This window comes from Meles meles, chromosome 19, assembly GCF_922984935.1.
Source record: "Meles meles chromosome 19, mMelMel3.1 paternal haplotype, whole genome shotgun sequence".
NCBI classification, from domain to species: domain Eukaryota; kingdom Metazoa; phylum Chordata; class Mammalia; order Carnivora; family Mustelidae; genus Meles; species Meles meles.
Window position 1 is genome coordinate 11528375 of NC_060084.1, and position 19098 is coordinate 11547472.

General features: G+C 41.8%; 1 protein-coding gene across 1 annotated transcript in view; it reads left to right on the forward strand.

Moving 5' to 3' along the window:
* CFDP1 (craniofacial development protein 1) overlaps window positions 1-19098 on the forward strand; it is a 128682-nt gene that overhangs the window by 28438 nt on the left and 81146 nt on the right. The gene's annotated exons all lie outside the window — the stretch shown is intronic.

Genomic DNA, 19098 nt, shown 5'->3' on the forward strand with positions numbered 1-19098 from the left:
GGGATGCTTTGAAGAGAATGTAATAACTCACAAAGTGATGAAAAACCAGAGAGGATAGTGTGGTGTGCTTGGGACTAGTAATATGGGGCTGTATTACTTCCCCTAGACCTGAAGGGGCGAGAACGGGGGACAGTTTTGGCACTGAAGACAGGGAGGGCCTCTGACAGGAACTGAGCCCTTCACTTGAGCAATGGACTCTGCAGGGGGAAGCCAGGGACATTAATACCCAGATCTCCCATTCCTCCTCTTCTCCCATCTCTTGCCAGGACACTCCATTCTGATGCTTATTAAAATGGTAAGGAGGACATCATTGGGATTATTGCAGTAGGTGGCAGGACTGTCACAATAAGGGAGAGGGATGGGGCTCAGCAATCAGTACAGCAAAGACAGCTGGGGATTTATGGCCAGGGAGCGGAATGAGGGCAGTAGGAAGGTGTCTGAGAATGGAACGTTACTGAGAGACGCCAGGGGTAGGGAGATTTTTGCTAAACAGATTTAACGGGATCCTCACTAAAGGCAGGCTGAGTACGTACTTACACGTCGAGGGTGGGGAATGAGGAGCTTAATCAGATATCCAGGCTGATCAGATATCAAGAGTGGAGCATTCTCTTAAAACTGACCTAGCAGGATTCTTGCTAAAATTGGGCTAAATTGTTAAAACGCACACCCAGCAAGGATAGAGGCCAAGATTGAGGCCTAGTTGAGAAGAGGGCTCAAAGGAGCCTGACTAAAGTTTGTTGAAGAGTGTCTTTCTCCAGCTCTTCATACAGGACCACATCTGGGACATAGAGCAGAAGGACAGATGGAATCTAGAGGGACCAGCTGGTAAAATACCTTTCAGTAGATGAATGGACTGCTAACTCCCTTATAAAAGGGTCAAGTGAAACTTCACTAAGTCAGTTTCTTGATTGAGATTGGTTTCTTCTAAAGATTTTATTTATTTATTTATTTATTTATTTATTTATTTATTTGAGTGCAGGGGTGGGGGGTGTGGAGGGAGAGAGAAGGAGAGACTCTTTAAGCAGGCTGTAGCCTAGCATGGAGCCCAACATGACCTCAGGTCATGATCTGAATGAGCTCAAACCAAGAGTTGGGCACCTAACCAGCTGAGCCCCCTAGGGACCCCCGTTTCTTTGAAGGTGCAGTAGTGAAATGTAAGAGAGTACAAGGATACGTCTAACTGAGTAAAAAAAGTGCTCAGAGTTGTACATGAAAATATCTGAATAAATTTCTGGATAAATCCAGAAGGTGACCTTTAGAGTTACCATGATCATTTTTCTGAAATGCATTTCAGAAAGCTTCTCCAAGTTGTAATTGTGTGTGGAAGAAGACAGGGTCAAGAGGAATGCGTCTGGTCTGGGGTGTCCAAGCCCATTTTATCAGTGCAGATAGTAGTATATGCTGCAGCCTGCCCGGGCCTGGTGTGGGAGGTCTTTTCAGGGGAGCATCTATAAAAATAATCCAATTTATTAAGATAAAATTATTATAATACTTTTCCACAGATGTTTTTCATTTTCATTTTTGAAGTTGCTTCAGTTTGTAGAAATTGTCCAGCAGAAACACTTTATTTGTTTATTTTTCTTCTCTCTAAACAGATGTAAGCAATACAGGAAAACCAGAGCAGGAGGGTAAAACATCCTGTCCCACATTCTTTGCTAGCAAATAAGAACAGATTCACAGGAGCAAATGTTTGTAACTGAAAATGCATTTCCTCTACGTGTTTAAAATAGCACACTGCTTGGGCTATAGAAAGCCAAGGTTTATGCTTTGGGAATGAAGTAAACCAAACACCCAGTTTTAATTAGAGGCAGGAGTCACAGACGATAAGAAGCGTCATAGACGATAAGAAGCGTCACAGACGATAAGAAGCGTTCTCCACATTTGGCTGTAGAAAGCACAGTATACTCAGCTTGGTGTGTCTGAATTCCTGCAGTTCCGTGGCTCTAACCCATTGATCCACTGGATCCATTTCTTGCCCTCCACCCGTCCTGCAGCCCTGCCCGCCCCCTGCCCCAGTCCTCACTCCAGCACTGATGGCCGTTGGAACGCAGCTTTCGCGGGTATTCGGCTAAAGCAGCCTTCACCCCATATTTATTACTCACCTATTCCAGCAGGAGGCTACTGTTAGACTTGTTAAAAGTTGATAATCCTAGCCACAGGCATCAGCTTGGTACATTAAGGGCTTACTATTTAGTTGCCACCTTATAGATTGGGAATGATCTGAAGCAGCAAAACATTTAAAAATGAAAAACATTTTCCCATGTGGTTTTTGTCTTGTTGTCTTGGTCTTTTGAGAGAAGAGAGAGAAAAAAACAAAGACCTTATTGTTGAGTCTCAACACAACATCGTATATGGTGTCAGGTTAGCAACGTTTCCGTCCCATATAGAAAAGTCAGAATTCTGCCCAGTGTCCTGCTGAAGGTAGAAGACCCAGACTAGAGACCTGTGAAGACAGTAGCCCCCACCTGTCTCTGGGCCTTGTCTGTGCTCAGTGTGTTTGACCAGTTGGCACCCAGGAGCCTTTCATTGGTGCAGCATTCTTCCTGCCCGAGCAGGTACCTCGTCCCTCCCAGCCTCCTTGGACAGGTGTTAATAAGACCTTACTGGCTTTTAAGATTTTGCATTTTTCAACATACAGTCTTCTGATTGAGAGCATTGTGCATGTCACTTAAAGTAGCAAGAATTAGGCATAGCCACAATATTAGGTGGAAGCATTTCTAATTTTTTTTTAAAGATTTTATTTATTTATTTGACAGACAGAGATCACAAGTAGGCAGAGAGGCAGGCAGAGAGAGAGAGAGAGGAGGAAGCAGGCTCCCTGCTGAGCAGAGAGCCTGATTCAGGGCTCGATCCCAGGACCCTGGGATCATGACCTGAGCCAAAGGCAGAGGCTTTAACCCACTGAGCCACCCAGGTGCCCCCATTTGTAATTTTTTATCAGATTCTCTTGTTACAATGATCAATCAGAACTCTGATCTGTGTTGATATTTTTTAAAACCCCTTTACTTTTAAATGGGTTGCTTTCTTGCTGAGAAGAACATTTAAAAGCTAGATCTAGGGGCGCCTGTGTGGCTCAGTCATTTAAGCATCTGCCTTCAACTCAGGTCATGATCCTAGAGTCCTGGGTTTAAGCCCCATGTCAGGCTCCCTGCTCAATGGGGAGTCTGCTTCTCTCTCCCTCTGCCCCTCCCCCTGCTTGTGCTCCCTCTCAGTCTCAAATAAATAGGTAAAATCCTAAAAAATACCTAAACATTTTTCCACTGGAGAAAGCTTTGTTTCCAGCAAGAAATCTATAGATGAACTTAAAAAACAATTCTTTAGAAAGTCTGATATTCTGTTCATAAATGTGACACATTATTATGTTCCTTGTATCCCTATCCTAATTAATCCTTAAAAAAATCTACATCTAATTATATTTCAGGTGTCTTTACTAACAGAGAAGAAAGGACCTCCAAGTTATTCACAGTAAATATATTCATATCAACAACAAAAAAGACAAGCTACCCCAGAAATCCTACTTTTAAAAAAAAAAAATTTTTTTTTTAAAGATTTTGTTTGTTTAGTTGACAGAGAGAGATCACAAGCAGGCGGCGGCGGGGTGGGGGGGGAGCAGGCTCCCTGCTGAGCAGAGAGTCTGATGCAGGGCTCGATCCCAGGACCTGAGATCATGACCTTTAACCCACTGAGCCACCCAGGCACCCCCAGAAATCCTACTTTTATCTCCTGGTTTGATACCCTTGTGAAATGCCTGGTCAGTTGGCATGTGCCCCTGTTCCTGGTGAAGAGATGTACATAGGTTACTTCTTTTTTTCTTTTTTAACGTTTTATTTATTTATTTACCAGAGAGAGAGAGAGTACAAGCAGAGGGAGTAGCAGGCAGAGGGAGAAGCAGGCTACCTGCCAAGCAAGGAGCCTGATGGAGGACTTAGTCCCAGGACCCTGGGATCCTGACCCAAGCTGAAGGCAGACGCTTAACCTGAGACACCCAGGCGTCCCAGTGAGGTTCTTTTAATGCCTAGAGAATGGCCACTCCAAGAAGAGGAAGATCACCTTTCAAAAGAGTAAATATCATGATTAAGGGCATATTGGTAATTATTTTTTTTTTAAGATTTTATTTATTTATTTAACAGAGAGAGAGATCACAAGTAGGCAGAGAGGCAGGCAGAGAGAGAAGTGGGGGGAAGCAGGCTCCCTGCTGAGCAGAGAGCCCCATGCGAGCTCGATCCCAGGACCTGGGATCATGATCTGAGCCAAAGGCAGAGGCTTTAACCCACTGAGCCCCAGGAGCCCTCATCTTGGTAATTATTATAATAACCAAGATAATTGGAAGAAAGTGGGTATTTCAGCAGGTGACCTGTGATATTATATAGTCTTTAAGAGAACAAATGGTGTTAGTCAATTTAGTGATTTAAAATTGGATGTGCTTTTTTTTCTTTTTAGGAATAGCTTTATTAAGCTATTTTTATTTATTCACTAATTTAAAATGCACAGTTCATTGGTTTTCAGCATATTTGCATAGTTATGTGTTTGTAAAGCTATGCAACCACAGTAATTCCATCACCCCAAAAAAGAATGCAGTCTCTCTCCATCCCTACCTATCTCCCATGCTCTCAGGCAACCACCAAACTTCCGTGTCTAAATTTGCCTGTTTGGACATTTTATAATTGGAATTGGGGTCATACAATATTTGTCCTTTTCTGTCTGGCTTCTTTTGATTTAGCATACATAATGTTTTCAAGATTTATTCATTTGTTGATAGACACAGAATTGTTTCCACTTCCTTGCTATTACAAATAATGTGTCTCTGAATGTTCATGTGCAGGTTTTCATGTGGACGTGTGTTTTCATTTTCACTTGGGTACGTACCTGGGTGTGGAATTGCTCGGTCATATGGTAACTTGGACACGCTCTTGAGTAGGAGAATGAGCCATAAGAGAAAAATCCAGGAATGGTAGGAAGGGTGGGTGCCTTAGGTGCCTAGATTTCTTCCACTGTGATTTCTCTGAAGCATGTACAGTTCTGTATGTAAGCTCTGGCTGTAGGAAAAAGGATGGATGGAAAACTGTGATGTTCTAACACTATTAAAGCAATAGCTAGGAAAAAGGTAAGGCAGTTTCCTTCCATCTTAATTAATTCTAGAAGTAGGAAGAGTGATTTAAGGCTTTTGATTTGCTCCCACAATGAGGTTTAAGCTTTCTACTTAGTGAGATTTCCTGTTGGATGATAATTTGGGATTTTAGTTTGGTTGACTCAGCGCTGGCTCTGTTCTTACTTTATTGCTGTTTGTAAATAGATGTTCTTGACCTTACCACTAACTTTTGGATTTAACTTTGTTATTCTTAGTGGTTGTGGTGCTGTCAGTAGGAGGTGTTCAGAGATGTGTGGTGAGATATTTTGGTTGTCACAAGACTTGAGACCACACTGGTACTTGGTGGGTGGAGTTCAGGAATACTAAAAATCTGCATGGCTTAGGACAGTTTGTACAGGGAAGAATTTTCTTTTCCAAAATCCCCTTAGAGAGACACTGTCTTAGGGAGCTGGAGTCCCTCAGTTATATAACCACTGGGCTTTTCTTCAGTTTCTGGTTTGAGACTCCACTCCAGGGCAGGCATTCACAAACTGGCAATCCATGGACCAAGCCTGTCCTTGGATGTTTTTATTTGGCTGGTATTTAAAAACCAGGAGGCTAACATAAAAATCTGGATTACTGGCTTTTCTTTAGAAATGAGAAGTTGTGCCATTGCCCTCCGTCTTCCCTTACAGCAGCAGTGAGCTGGAGCAGAGTAGATGGGGTTTGCCCTTTCCTGGCCCAGACTCAGCTGCTTCGCTCTTCCTGTTACCTGCTGGGTTCTTGCTGTAGTCAGGTGTTTTCAACACTGGGTTGACATGTTTCCCTTCAATGACCGGATCAGTTTCATTTTGGCACCAGTTTGTCCTTTAGATTAAATATCAGACATATTATCTTCTGATGCTGCATGTTGTGTTTTTTACCTTTCTTCAAAAGGATCAATAGCTCCTATTGATCGATTTCCAAATTTAAGGCACAGTGCCAAGTGTTTCACATGTATTATTTTATTGTATCTACATAAATACTTTTAAGAGGTAGGTGCTAACTTGGTACCCATTTCACAGACCTGGAAACTGAGGCTCAGGGAGGCACCATTGACTTGTAGAGTTTCTCTAGTTAATGGTGGAGGCAGGATTCCAGTCCACATCTATTTGAGACAAGAGGCTGAACTCTCAGCCGCTGTGTCATACAACCATTTTTCTTACCCACTAATTGGTCTTTTTAGGTAAGAAGTATCTCTTCAGCTTTATAACTAATGAGGGGCTCTTTGAAAGCTATTTTGAATTTTTTTTTTATGGTATTGAGATTAATGTTTCCTCCCTTTTCCTTTGTAGGCTTTCCCCCCATTAATAACCACAGCTAATTCAGGTCTCCTGTATTGGATTTCAGTTCCGTTACTCTCTCATGAAATTGAAAGGGTAGCACATTTTAAAAAATGTGTTGCAGGTATGTTTGTACATTGATAATCTATCAGCAAGCCACAGTGAAGCTGTGGACGAGATGTGATCAGTCAGCCGGGGGTAAGAGCAGTAATGGTTATTGCAGCTTCTGGGTGGTGATTGGCTCCTACTGAGGTCTGAGTCCTACACTGCAGGCAGCTTACATGAGGGTGTTGCCAGGAGAGCCAGGTGGGAGATAATCCTTGCCCAGTTGAGTTCAGTGTGTTTCTTCCGGCCATCATTTTTCCAGGGTAGGAGAATAGCTTTTGAGAAGATACTACTTTCTTTTTTTTCTTTAAGATTGATTTATTGAGAGAGAGCGAGCAAGCATGAATGAGGGGGACATGGTGGGATGGGGAAGAGAATCTCACTCCTCACAGAGTGCAGAGCCCCATGAGGGACTCAGCCTCACAACCCTGAGATCATGACCTCAGCTAAAACCAAGAGTCTGATGCTTAACCAACTGTGCCACCCATGTGCCACAAGATGATTTTTTAAGGACCTGCTATGACTGTGGAAATGATTGATTCTGGCAGTGTTGGTGGTCCTGCTTTTATCTTACTTGGCCCTCCAGTATAATGTGTTTTGTAATGGGGCAAGAAAACTCTGCACTGGACTTTCACCTTCATGTTTTTCAGTGGATGCTAATTATTTAGCTTCATTCAGTTTTAACTCGTCCTTTTTTTTTCTTTCTTTTTTTTTTTTTTTTTAAGACTTTTATTTATTTGACAGTGTGAGAACATAAGCAGAGGAGTAGGAGAGGGAGAAGCAGGCTGCCAGCTGAGCAGGGAGACCGATATGGCTCCATCCCAGGACCCTGGGATCATGACCTGATTCGAAGGCAGACTCAACCCACTAAGCCACCAGGCGCCCCAGTTTTAACTTATTCTTAACTTGCTTTTTAAATATACCTCTGTAGGTTTTGCAGGTACAGAGTAAATGAGTTTGAAGTTGAAATTAAATTAATTCCCTAAAGATTTCCCCATGAATAGTTGGAATATTTTGAGTTCATTAAAGGTTATCTCATTCACATTCTTGATTTAAAGATATTGTTCCAGGCTAAGCTAGGAACCAGAATAATTACAAATGGAGAGACTAGTAATACTCTTTTTTTTGGTTTGGGGAGGGGAGGGTGGTAGAAGATTTGACCAGTTGGGTCAAATAGTGAAGTGCCAGCCAATGTGAGCGTCTAACCACAGTGGAATAGATTCTAGTGTTTTTAGAAAATCCTTAGAGGATTTGTACCTTATTACACAGAGCAGCTTTCTTCCTTTTGCTCTCTTATCATTGAGTTATAGTTGCAGCAAGTTGCAAAAATCTGAGTTTAAGAACAAGGTGGCTATATGTGTTATAAACTTCTTAAAACTTCGTTTTGCTATAGGGGTGCCTGGGTGGCTCAGTGAGTTAAACCTCTGCCTTCGACTCAGGTCATGATCCCAGGGATCAAGCCCTGCATCCGGCTCCCTGCTCAGTGGGAAGCCTGCTTCTCCCTCTCCCACTCCCCCTGCTTGTGTTCCCTCTCTCTCTGTGTCTCTCTCTGTCAAATAAATAAAACCTTAAAAAAAAAAAAAAATTTTGTTTTGCTCTAATACTGTACCCTTGGTTGTACCAGTTTTCTCTTGGTGTGAAATTCAAGTCAGGAAAGTACATGGGATGCTTTGCTAGGAGTGTAGGAAGAATAGAAAGGATGGCTGAAGTTGTGGTGTTCACAGAGTTTCCTTAGCATGGTCATTGGAAATTGGGTTGGAAACAAGGTTGTGGAAACCTTTCTTTAAGGAGAGAATTGCGATGGCTTGGAATGAAGGAGAACTATTTTGGTTACCTAATAAAAATGCTGATTTGTTGAGTTCATTGTTTCATGTGCATTAGCTTCTTTTAGTGTACACTAGAGGGCAGAACCGCCCCGGAAAAGATACTTCTTTGGCAGGGTACAAGGAGCTTGGAGCTTTGATATATGAGTGCTGTACAGTTTTCCTTGCCTAATTAGATTAGTCTTTTGGCATGAGATTCCAGTGTGCTACACTGTTTCTACATTTTTCCTAAATTAAAATTTGTTTTGTTTTCAACTCTACCATTGTGCTTAGAAAATGAAAGAGGGTTTTTCTTCTCTCATTTTTTCTTGGAAAGGCAAAAGCTTTTTTCTTTTTTTTTTAAGATTTTATTTATTTGAGAGAGAGAGAGATAGCATGAGAGAAGAGACGGTCAGCGGCAGAAGGAGGCTCCCCTTGGAGCTGGGAGCCTGACATGGGACTGGATCCCAGGACTCGATCCTGGGACTCCCAGATCATGACCTGAGCTGAAGGCAGTCGCTCAATCAGCTGAGCCACCCAGGCTCCCCTGCAAAAGCTTTTATCGTTGTTTGCTTTTTTATTACAAATAAGAAAGCAGAAATGACCCATAGTTCCACCACTTAAATTTTTTCAGAAAAGAGCAATGAAATTTCCTTGCCACCTGCCTGTTCTTTATTCCCAACCCCAGAGGCTAACACAGTTAACTTTTAAACAACGTGGTATTTGTTTTTGCTGACCTCCCTCTCTAAGCAGTCAAAAGTATAACTTGTGACTCCCCGGAAACTTAACCACTAATAGCCTATTGTTGACCAGAGGCCTTACTGGTAACATAAACAGTTGTTTAACACGTATTTTAAATGTTACATGTATTAGATACTACATTCTTATAGTAAAATAAGCTAGAGACAAGAAAATCATAAGGGAAAGGAAATGCATTTATAGTACTGTCCTATTTTTAAAAATCTAGTACGGGGCGCCTGAGTGGCTCTGTCTTTTAAGCATCTGACTCTTGATTGCGGTTCATGTCTTGATCTAGGGTTGTGAGTTCAAGCCCCACATTGGGCTCCACTCTGAGCAAGGAGCCTAAACAAAAGAACAACAAAACCGCATATAAGTGAACCTGTGCAGTTCAAACCCATTAAAACAAAAATGGAGTGTGTTAGCCTATAATGTGTATTTTTCCTTAACAGTTATACTGGGCATCTTTTCAGGTTCGTGTAAACATCTATATATTCTTTATCCCTGCATTGTACTCCCATTATATAAATATTCTGTAGTTTGAGTAACCATTCCCTTACTGATGAACATTTAGTTTTCCAGATTTTACAGTTATGAATAATTCTCTAATGATCCTTGCACGTGCATTTTTAGGGTTCTCATGCCGTTGTTTCTGGGGAACAGATTCTTAGAAATGGGATTGCTGGGTCATCAGGTGGATACACCTTAAGTCCTATCAGATGCTGCCAAATAGGCAGTACCCATCTGAACGAAGTGGCTCTGGTGTTAGGTGAGAGGGCCCTTTCCGCACACCGTGACTCCCATCTGTCAGGGCTTTCTCCATAGTCGTGACATTAACTGGATTTTTCACAGCCTCCTGGTTTCATTTTTTTCAAGAGAACCTAATGCTATATTTCTGTATATTTGCCAAATGTCAGTTAAGATTTGAGTATCGCCCATAGGTAGTCTCCATACTGTATCCAGTCATCACAGTTAGCCAATTCTCAGTCATCTGAGAGTTCAGGTAAAAAATCCGAGTTTTATAAACGCTGAGAGAAATTGTGAGCCAATTTAGGAACTAAGTGTTATTGGTCCATTAAAGTGCTCTGTGCTCTTTCTTTCTTAAGTCCTTAATGTTCGAAGTTAGTATTCCCAAATGTTTTAAAGTCAGTGAAGAATGTTACTTATCCTAAGCATAGCAGTCCATGATTCATGTTTTCTGATCAGGTTTTCATATAGGCATCTTGCTGCCATTTCATGGAAGGTTGTAATCACACAGAAAGATTCATATTAGGTAAATATTTTAATCTGGATCAGGGAATTTTTCTTACGGGAGAGGCCAGGCAGATGTGTTCTAATTATTCTGGTCAGGGGTTGAAAATCAGTCTGTTCTTAAGTCCAGCACTTCCTATATTCATTTGCTTAGCCTGGATTCTTGCCAAAACGGCTACCCAAGGGAACCTATGATAAATTTAAACTGAACTCATTTAAAACTTCTAAACGAGGCTAATATTTCTGTCATTGAGAAAATGGAAGATTCTGAACAATCATTAATCTTTAGATCTAATAATTCTGGATGTATAAGACCGTAAAAAAAAGTCACAGGCTTTTGATTATTAGCCTCTTCTTGAATTTGAAATGTGGTACAATTTCAATTGCTGCTAATTTGAGAATGAACGGGAAAAACCCATGTGTCGCCTTGGCTTCTGCTTAAACTGGGATCTTTTAGCCCAGTTCCTTGTGAGATAGATGGTGAGCTGTAGGAGGGAGAAACCAGAGGAGGAGTTTTCTCTCCAGTCAGATGAAGCGTGACTTGTTTGGACCAGAAATGAGAATCAGATCCAAGGATAACCATGTGCAAAACACTATTGATCTTGGTCTCTTGTCTAATGGCAACGAGCTTTAAAAAAAGATTTGAGAAGTTCCCTTTAGAACAGTAACCACAAGCATCATGTCTGCTTTCCAGCCGTGTTTCTGTGTTGTGCTGTGGGTGAAGTAATTCCGAGTTTTTTATGCCATTTCAGAAACTCATTCCGATTTAGCTTTGGTTGGACCAGTCTGAACCTCAATTTCTCAGTCTTGATGTGGTGAAGCCAGCTTTCCCATTGGGCTAACCTTCGGTCAGCTGTGTGTTTGACAGTATTGTGTAAGAACCAGCCAGGCAGAATTCCAGCTGCATGAAGAGCTAGATTTTAAAGTATCTCTGTCTTTATGAAATTGGAGTTGTATTTTTTTTTAAACCCCTTTGAGGTAGGAGTTTGGTTAACACCATAATGAAAGCAAAGCATTGATGTTTCTTAGCCACGGTAGGGAGGGTCTGTGATAAAGACGTTTATTTTCCTTATATTTTATCAGTTGCTGACGAAATTGGTTGGCAATGGAAAATGAAACACAAGTCCTTTCTCCCTATGATACACTGTCTCAGGCCCCTCCTTCCTGATAAGACTGGTACACCTCTGAGCTTTCTGCTGCCGCCTTTACTGTATTTGTTTAAGGTTTTCTCAAGGTTCACAGACCTCTTCTCTTTGTGCATTTAATAATACCGTTCCTGTACTTTAAAGCTTTACCCATCTCTTTGATGTTGGTGATTCTGTGCTCTGCCCTTCCAGTACTGCCTTTCTCCTGAGCTCCAGACCCATATTTCTGATTGCTTACTAGAAATTTATTTTGGATTTCCTTGACACGTGTACACTGGTCCAGCATTCGACTCATGTTCTCTGAGTCCTCCCATTTTACAGAGCTGAAGAAACGGAGCCTGTGAAGTTAAGTAGCTTGTCCAAGGGAGAGGGCGTGGACTAGAATTAAAGGCTTCTTTCCAGTCCAGCGTGGTCATCTGCTGGGCCAAACTGCCTGCCTATCTCTGGAGGAGAAAATGTGCCACCATCCTTCCCCCAGTCACTCAGGGCATGTTCGGTTATTTCCCTTTCTTTTCCTTGCCTCCCCAACTGCCCAGTCCATTCAGAGCTTTTAATTCTACATTCACAGTGTCTATAAACACTCATTCCTATTTTTTTCGCTCCCTCCTCTCCCCTCTTCTCTCTGTATTTCATCTCCATTCCCATTTGGCTTTTTTCTGGATCTTAAGCATCTGTCTCTGTGGTTGGAATATTTTCTCAAGGTTTGGACTATTGTAATCATTTCCTAAGTTTACTTAAAGGCTGCAGTCCCTCTTCCTGCATCCACCCTGCGTGCCACTGGTGGGATAATTTGGCAGAGATTCAGTTTAGATTATGACACTTGCTCAAAAGTTTGATACCCATGTACAGTTACGTTCACATTCTTTGGTAGCCTGCTGTTAGTGAACGCTGTACTGTAGCTGTAGCCAACCATACCTTGTTCTGACATACCTTGACAACCAGGAAGGAGTCCTTCCCTTAACCCATCTTCTCCTCCCTCAGCTTTATTCAGCTGTTCTCTCCTCTCCCCTACACACCCTCATCTCTCCCCATCGATTGGAATCCTGCTTGTTTTTCAAGCCCCGTCTCTGCCCTCGTACACTCTTCCCTCATAACATGCCCTCCTTGTAGTTCTTTTCCACTAATGGTCCCTTAAATGTTTGACCATGAAGTATAGTTATTTTATTCCTTCTTATTTGTGCCCTACAAAGAGTAGAGGCTCTTTTAAGCTCTTCTCTTGACTTTGGATTTCTGCAGTTTTAATACAATGTGGTTTCATGGCTTTTGAAAGTTCTGAAAAATTCTCAAGCATTGTCTCTTTGAATATTGCCTTTTTGGCATTCTACCGTCGTCTTCTACAACTCCCGTTAGGTGTATGTCAGATCTTAGCAGTCTGTCTTCCGTGTTATTCCACTTCTCTTTGGTATTTCTAATCTCATTATTTGTCTGAGTGGCCTTCCAGTTACTTCTGTTTTCCAGGGCTTTGCTTTTTCTCAGCTGTGTCTGATCTCTTTTAATCTGTCCATTGGGTTTAATTCAGTGGCTGAGCACTTGATTTTTTTTTAATTCTGGGGATTTTTTTGAAAAAAAAAATTTAAATTTTATTTATTTGAGAGACAGAAAAAGTGAGAGAGCACAAGTGGAGTGAGGGGCAGAGGGAGAAGGAGCCTCCCCGCCCGCCCCCCCCCCCCCAAGCAGGGAGCTGACATGGGGTTCTGTCCCAGGACTCTGGGATCATGACCTGAGCCAAACGCAGATACCCAACCAACTGAGCCACCCAGATACCCCTGTTTGGTTTGTTTTCAAATCTGCTTGTTCTTTTTCCATAGGATCTTGATTTTTGAGGCTTTCTTTTATATTTGTAATCATTTTAAGTGTATACTTATTTATAGTTCCTGTCTGATAGGTCTTTTTTTTTTTTTTTAAGATTTTATTTATTTATTTGACAGACAGAGATCACAAGTAGGCAGAGAAAGAGAAAGGGAAGCAGGCTCCCCGCTGAGCAAAGAGTCCAACTTGGGGCTCCATCCCAGGACCCTGGGATCATGACCAGAGCCGAAGGCAGAGAGGCTTTAACCCACTGAGCCATCTAGGCGCCCCTGATAGGTCTTTTATGAGAAGTTCTTGGGGTTCTAAAGTTATCTTTATTTTATCTGTTAGCCCTTTTCCCGTGGATTATTTTCTTTTGTGTTTAGTATTTTTTATTCATCTTTAGCAGTGTTTTGTCTATGAGGTGATATCCTATGGCCTGGGATGAGTTGTATTTCTCAAAAGTAGGGGGGAAGTTGTGTCTTCGAGATGCCCTGGCTTAGGCTAATTTTTATTGTTAATTTCTTGCTTTGGAGCTCCTGGAACACTCACATATTACAGTTGAAATTAGAATTGGGACCCTCAAATCTGTGTGACTCCAGACCCAGGGTTTCAGTTCTCAGGGGATACTTTTTCCCCTCTCCCTACAACCCAGGCTGAGAGGCTTTCTTGTTTGCTCCCCAGGCTGTTAGGTGAATTTTTCCTGATCTGTCCTTTCTGTGAGCATGCATAGAGTTCCACTTTATTTAGGGTTTTAGTTGTTTTTTTTTTTAATTTTATTGATTTATTTGACAGAGAGAGAGAGAGCGAGCGCACAAGCAGGAGGAGCAGCAGGCAGAGGGAGAGAGAGAAGCAGGCTCCTGGCGGAGTAAGGAGCCCGATGTGAGACTCAATCCCAGGACCCTGGGATCATGACCAGAGCCGAAGGCAGCCAGCTAACCAACTGAGCCACCCAAGCGTCCTTAGGGTTTTAGTTCTAATTCTCCACCTTCTGTGAGCCCAAGACCAGTCCTGTTATGTGGGTATAACAAAACCCCGGTGGAAGTTATTGAAACTTCTCCCCCTCCCCATGCACAGCCCTATAGCCACTGTGTCTGCTCATGTGTTTCTGCTGGGGTTTGCACTTCCTTCCCTGACCCTGGCTCTTGGGGTTTCCCTTTCTCTCTTGTCAGTTTAGCTACGCATCTGAAATAATTTGGGGTATATTTTATCTAGTATTTCTAGGTCTTTATCTGGAAAGCGTTTGGGTTATATTAAACATCCATTTTGTGTGAACTAAGAAATTCGTTGTGAGCTCTTCAAGGGCTAATACCCTACATTGATTGTTTGTGCTATAGCACAAAGTCGTTCATTCCATTCAATGATTTTGAAATGACTTAAAGGAAACATGTTGACAAGTCTGAGCTTAAGAGGAAATAGCCACTACCTTTAAAAATACATCTCATATTTCTTTTTTTTTTTTTTTTAAGATTTTATTTATTTATTTGACAGAGGGAGATCACAAGTAGGCAGAGAAGCAGGCAGAGAGAGAGAGGAGGAAGCAGGCTCCCCACTGAGCAGAGAGCCCGATGCAGGGCTCAATTCCAGGACCCCGGGATCATGACCTGAGCTGAAGCAGAGGCTTTTACCCACTGAGCCACCTCATATTTCTAATATCTAATATTTCATATTAGAAGGAGAAGCTGTCGGAGAAGCTATTGCTTCTCCTACCCAAGATCTGCTAATTTTTGTTACTAAAATACTGCATCTCTTAAATGTTCAAGGCTCTTTTTCTCTTTTGAGCTATTTGAATTGTACTGTTTGTTGGGTTTCCTTATTCTTTTTTTGAAACAAAGTATCTGGAAATAACTTTTTTGATATCATCTCTAAAACATCCATGAATTTTCTTGTGTGAAATTCTCTTATATCTGTATCAATTTATTTGTAACCCCCCCTTTCAGTTCCATCTTACTGTTTTGAAAATCATTATCCTTCATTGTGGACCTTTTTGTCTGTCTAGTTTCTGACCCCCTCAAACTTGTAGTTGCCACTCTTTTGGGAGGCAAGAAGTTATTAAAAACCCTTGATTTCCCACCCTCCTTTTCTTCTTATAGTTAGGAACTTCGGCTTCATGAATCAGACATCTGCCCAAGGTGTGAATCCAGGGCTGGTGAGGCAGAGGCAAGGAGCACTGCGAATCTCGGGCCCTCTTGGGGGTACCAGCTGCAGCGTATGCATAGCAACTCTGATGGCTGTGTCTTCACCAGTGTAGTCTGTGGTGTGATTGGGAGCCCTTGTTTCTGGCCTCTGAATGTGCTTTTTGAGTCCTCCCAGATTTCGTGAATAACCCAATACCTTTTTTTTTTTTTTAAATCTTATTTATTTATTATTTGAGAGAGAGAGAGATTGAGAGAATGATTGGGAGGAGGGGCGGAGGGAGAAGCAGACTCCCTGTGGAGCAGGGATCCTGCCACGGGACTCGTGAGCTGAAGACAGACACTTCACCCACTGAGCCACCTGGGTGCCTGATCCAATAGCTTTTAATTATTGTTATTAAGGCGTTTATTTTGAGAGATTGTAGATTTATATACAGTTGTTAAAATAATACAGGGAGATTTCTTGAACACTTGACCCCGTTTCCCCTTATGGTAACATCTTATAATATCACAACCAGAATAATGACATCAGTACAGTCAAGATAGAAAACATTTCCGGACGGGGTGCATGGGTGGCTCACTTGGTTAAGCATCTAACTCTCAGCTGATGATCTCATGGGTCCTGAGATCTAGCCCCCATGTGGGGCTTTGCACTCAGCAGGGAGTGTGCTTAAAGATTGTCTGCCCTTGGGGCGCCTGGGTGGCTCAGTGGATTAAGCTGCTGCCTTCGGCTCAGGTCATGATCTCAGGGTCCTGGGATCGAGCCCGCATCGGGCTCTCTGCTCCGCAGGGAGCCTGCTTCCTCCTCTCTCTCTGCCTGCCTCTCTGTCTACTTGTGATCTCTCTCTCTGTCAAATAAATAAATAAAATCTTTAAAAAAAAAAAAAAAAAAGATTGTCTGCCCTTCCCCCGCAACTTGCACGCATGCATGCGCAAGCTCTCTATTTCTCTGAAATAAAAAAATCTTTAAAAGATTTCCAGTCCAGGGGCGCCTGGGTGGCTCAGTGGGTTAAGCCGCTGCCTTCGGCTCAGGTCATGATCTCAGGGTCCTGGGATCAAGCCCCGAGTCAGGCTCTCTGCTCAGCAGGGAGCCTGCTTCCTCCTCTCTCTCTGCCTGCCTCTCTGCTTACTTGTGATCTCTGTCTGTCAAATAGATAAATAAAATCTTAAAAAAAAAAAAAAAAAAGATTTCCAGTCCACTAAGATCCTTCATGTTGCTTTGATAACCACACCCATTTTTCCTGCTGCCCCTCTGGTAACTGCTAATTTGTTCTTCATTTCTGTAATTTTGTCATTTTAAGAATGAAAGCATACAGTATAAAACCTTTTGAAATTGGTCTTTTTCCCTCTGCAGATTCATTCAGGTTATGTGTATATCAGTAGTTCATTTATTTTTATTGTTAACGAGGATTCTGTGCTGTGAATGAATGTTTCATGTTCTTTCAATGAAGGACATCTGGGTTTCCAGGTTTAGGGCTATTACAGATAAAGTGCTATAAATATTCTAAATATTCATAACAAATTTTCTATTGCTACTATGACAAATTATCACAAATTTAACTGTTACACAGCAGAAATTTGTTCTCTTTTAATTTTATAGACAGAAGTCTAAGATGGGTCTCACTGTAAGAAAATCAAAGCAGGTTTGTGTTTCTTGTGAATGTAGGACTTAGGTTCTCATTTTCTTGGGATCTTGTCAGTTGTGGACCCCTCCCACCTTCTGGAGACCATTCCCATTCTTGGTTCATGGCCCCTTTCTTCTGTTTTCAAAGCCAGCAACAACTTGGTTGATTCCCTCTCAAGCTGTGGTCTTGACTCCTCCTTCCATTCATCTCATCTCTCTGACCCAGCTGGGAAAGGTCCTCTGCTTTGAAGGACTCCTATGATTAGATTGGGCCGACACAGATAACCTAGGATAAACGCCCCCATCCCAAGGTCTATACTCTTAATCACATCCCTTCTGCTGTATATGGTAACTAATTCACAGATTTTGGTGGCAGTGGGGGAAAGGGTGTGGATGTTTCGGTAGCCCTTATTAAAATTTCATTTCTCAGAGATAAATGCTCAGAGAGGGGTGCAGTTGCTGGGTCATATGGTGGTTGCATGTTTAGTTTTTTTGCTTTTTGTTTTTAATTTTTAATTTTAAGTAAACTCCACACCACATGTGGGGCTCGAACTCAGACCCCAGGATCAAGAGTTGCATACTCTGCCAACTGAGCCAGCTAGGCACCCTCATGTTTAGTTTTTGTAAGAAACTGCCAAACTTTTGCAGAAAGGCTGTACCATTTTACATTTCCACTAGCAGTGTGTAAGAGATCCAGTTTCTCCATATACTCATCAACATGTAGTATTGTCACCAATCTCGTCATCTTAGCCATTCTGATAGTTATGTATTAATGTTTCATTATGATTTGAATTTACATTGACCTAATGGCTAATGGTGTTAAAGATCTTTGCAAGTACTCTTCTGCCACCTATGTATCTTGGGTGAAATGCCTATTCATGCCTTTTGCCCACTTCCTAATTGTATTGCTTAGGTTTTTACTCTTGAATTTTTTTTTTTAAGATTTTATTTATTTATTTGACAGAGAGAGATCACAGGCAGGCAGAAAGGCAGGCGGGGGAGGGGGGAGCAGGCTCCCTGCTGAGCAGAGAGCCCGATGCAGGGCTTGATCCCAGGACCCTGGGATAGAGCCCTTTGCTGGGCTTGATCCCAGGACCCTGGGACCATGACCTGAGCCGAAGACAAAGGCTTTAATCTACTGAGCCACCCAGGCGCCCCTTTACTCTTGAATTTTAAGAGTTCTTTATGTATTCTAGATATTAGTCCTTTATCAGATATGTTGTTTGCAAATACTTTCTTCCAGTGTGTAGCTTGTCTTCTTTACAGAGCAAATGTTTTTAATTTTGATGAAGTCCAGTTTTTCATTTTTTCCATTTATGAATTGCACTTTTGGTGTCAAGTCTAAGAATTCTTTGCCTAGTCCTAGATCCCAGATTTTCTCCTTTGCTTTTTTGTAAAAGTTTCATAATTTTATGTTTAACATTTAAACCCATGATGCGTTTTTGGGTTAATTTTTACATAAGTTAGGATGTTTAGGTCAAGGTCAATCTTTTTGCTTATGCTGTCTGTCCATTTTCCAGCACCATTTGTTGAAAAGACCATCTTTGAATTATTTTTGCACCTTTGTCATTGAATTGCTTTTGCCCTTTTATAAAAAAGTTAGGCATATTTATGTGGCTCTATTTCTGTACTCTGTTCTTTACATGTATCTATCCTTCTGCCAGTATGACACAGCCGTAATTACTAACCTATATAATAAGTCTTAAAATCTGGTGGACTGATTCCTCCCACTTTGTTCTTTTCAAAGTTAATATTCTATTTCCTTTGCCTTTCCATATATATTTTAATTTTTTTTTCAAAGATTTATTTATTTATTTGACAGCGAGAGAGAGAGATCACAAGTAGACAGAGAGGCAGGCAGAGAGAGAGAGAGAGGGAAGCAGGCTCCCTGCCGAGCAGAGAGCCCGATATGGGACTCGATCCCAGGACCCTGAGATCATGACCTGAGCCAAAGGCAGCGGCTTAACCCACTGAACCACCCAGGCACCCTATTTTAATTTTTTTTTTCAAGATTTTGTTTATTTGAGAGAGCACGCATGTGGCATAAAAGTTAGGGGAGGAGGAGAGACTGAGGGAGAGGGACAAGTAGACCCTGCCTTGAGCGTAGAGCCTGTCATAGG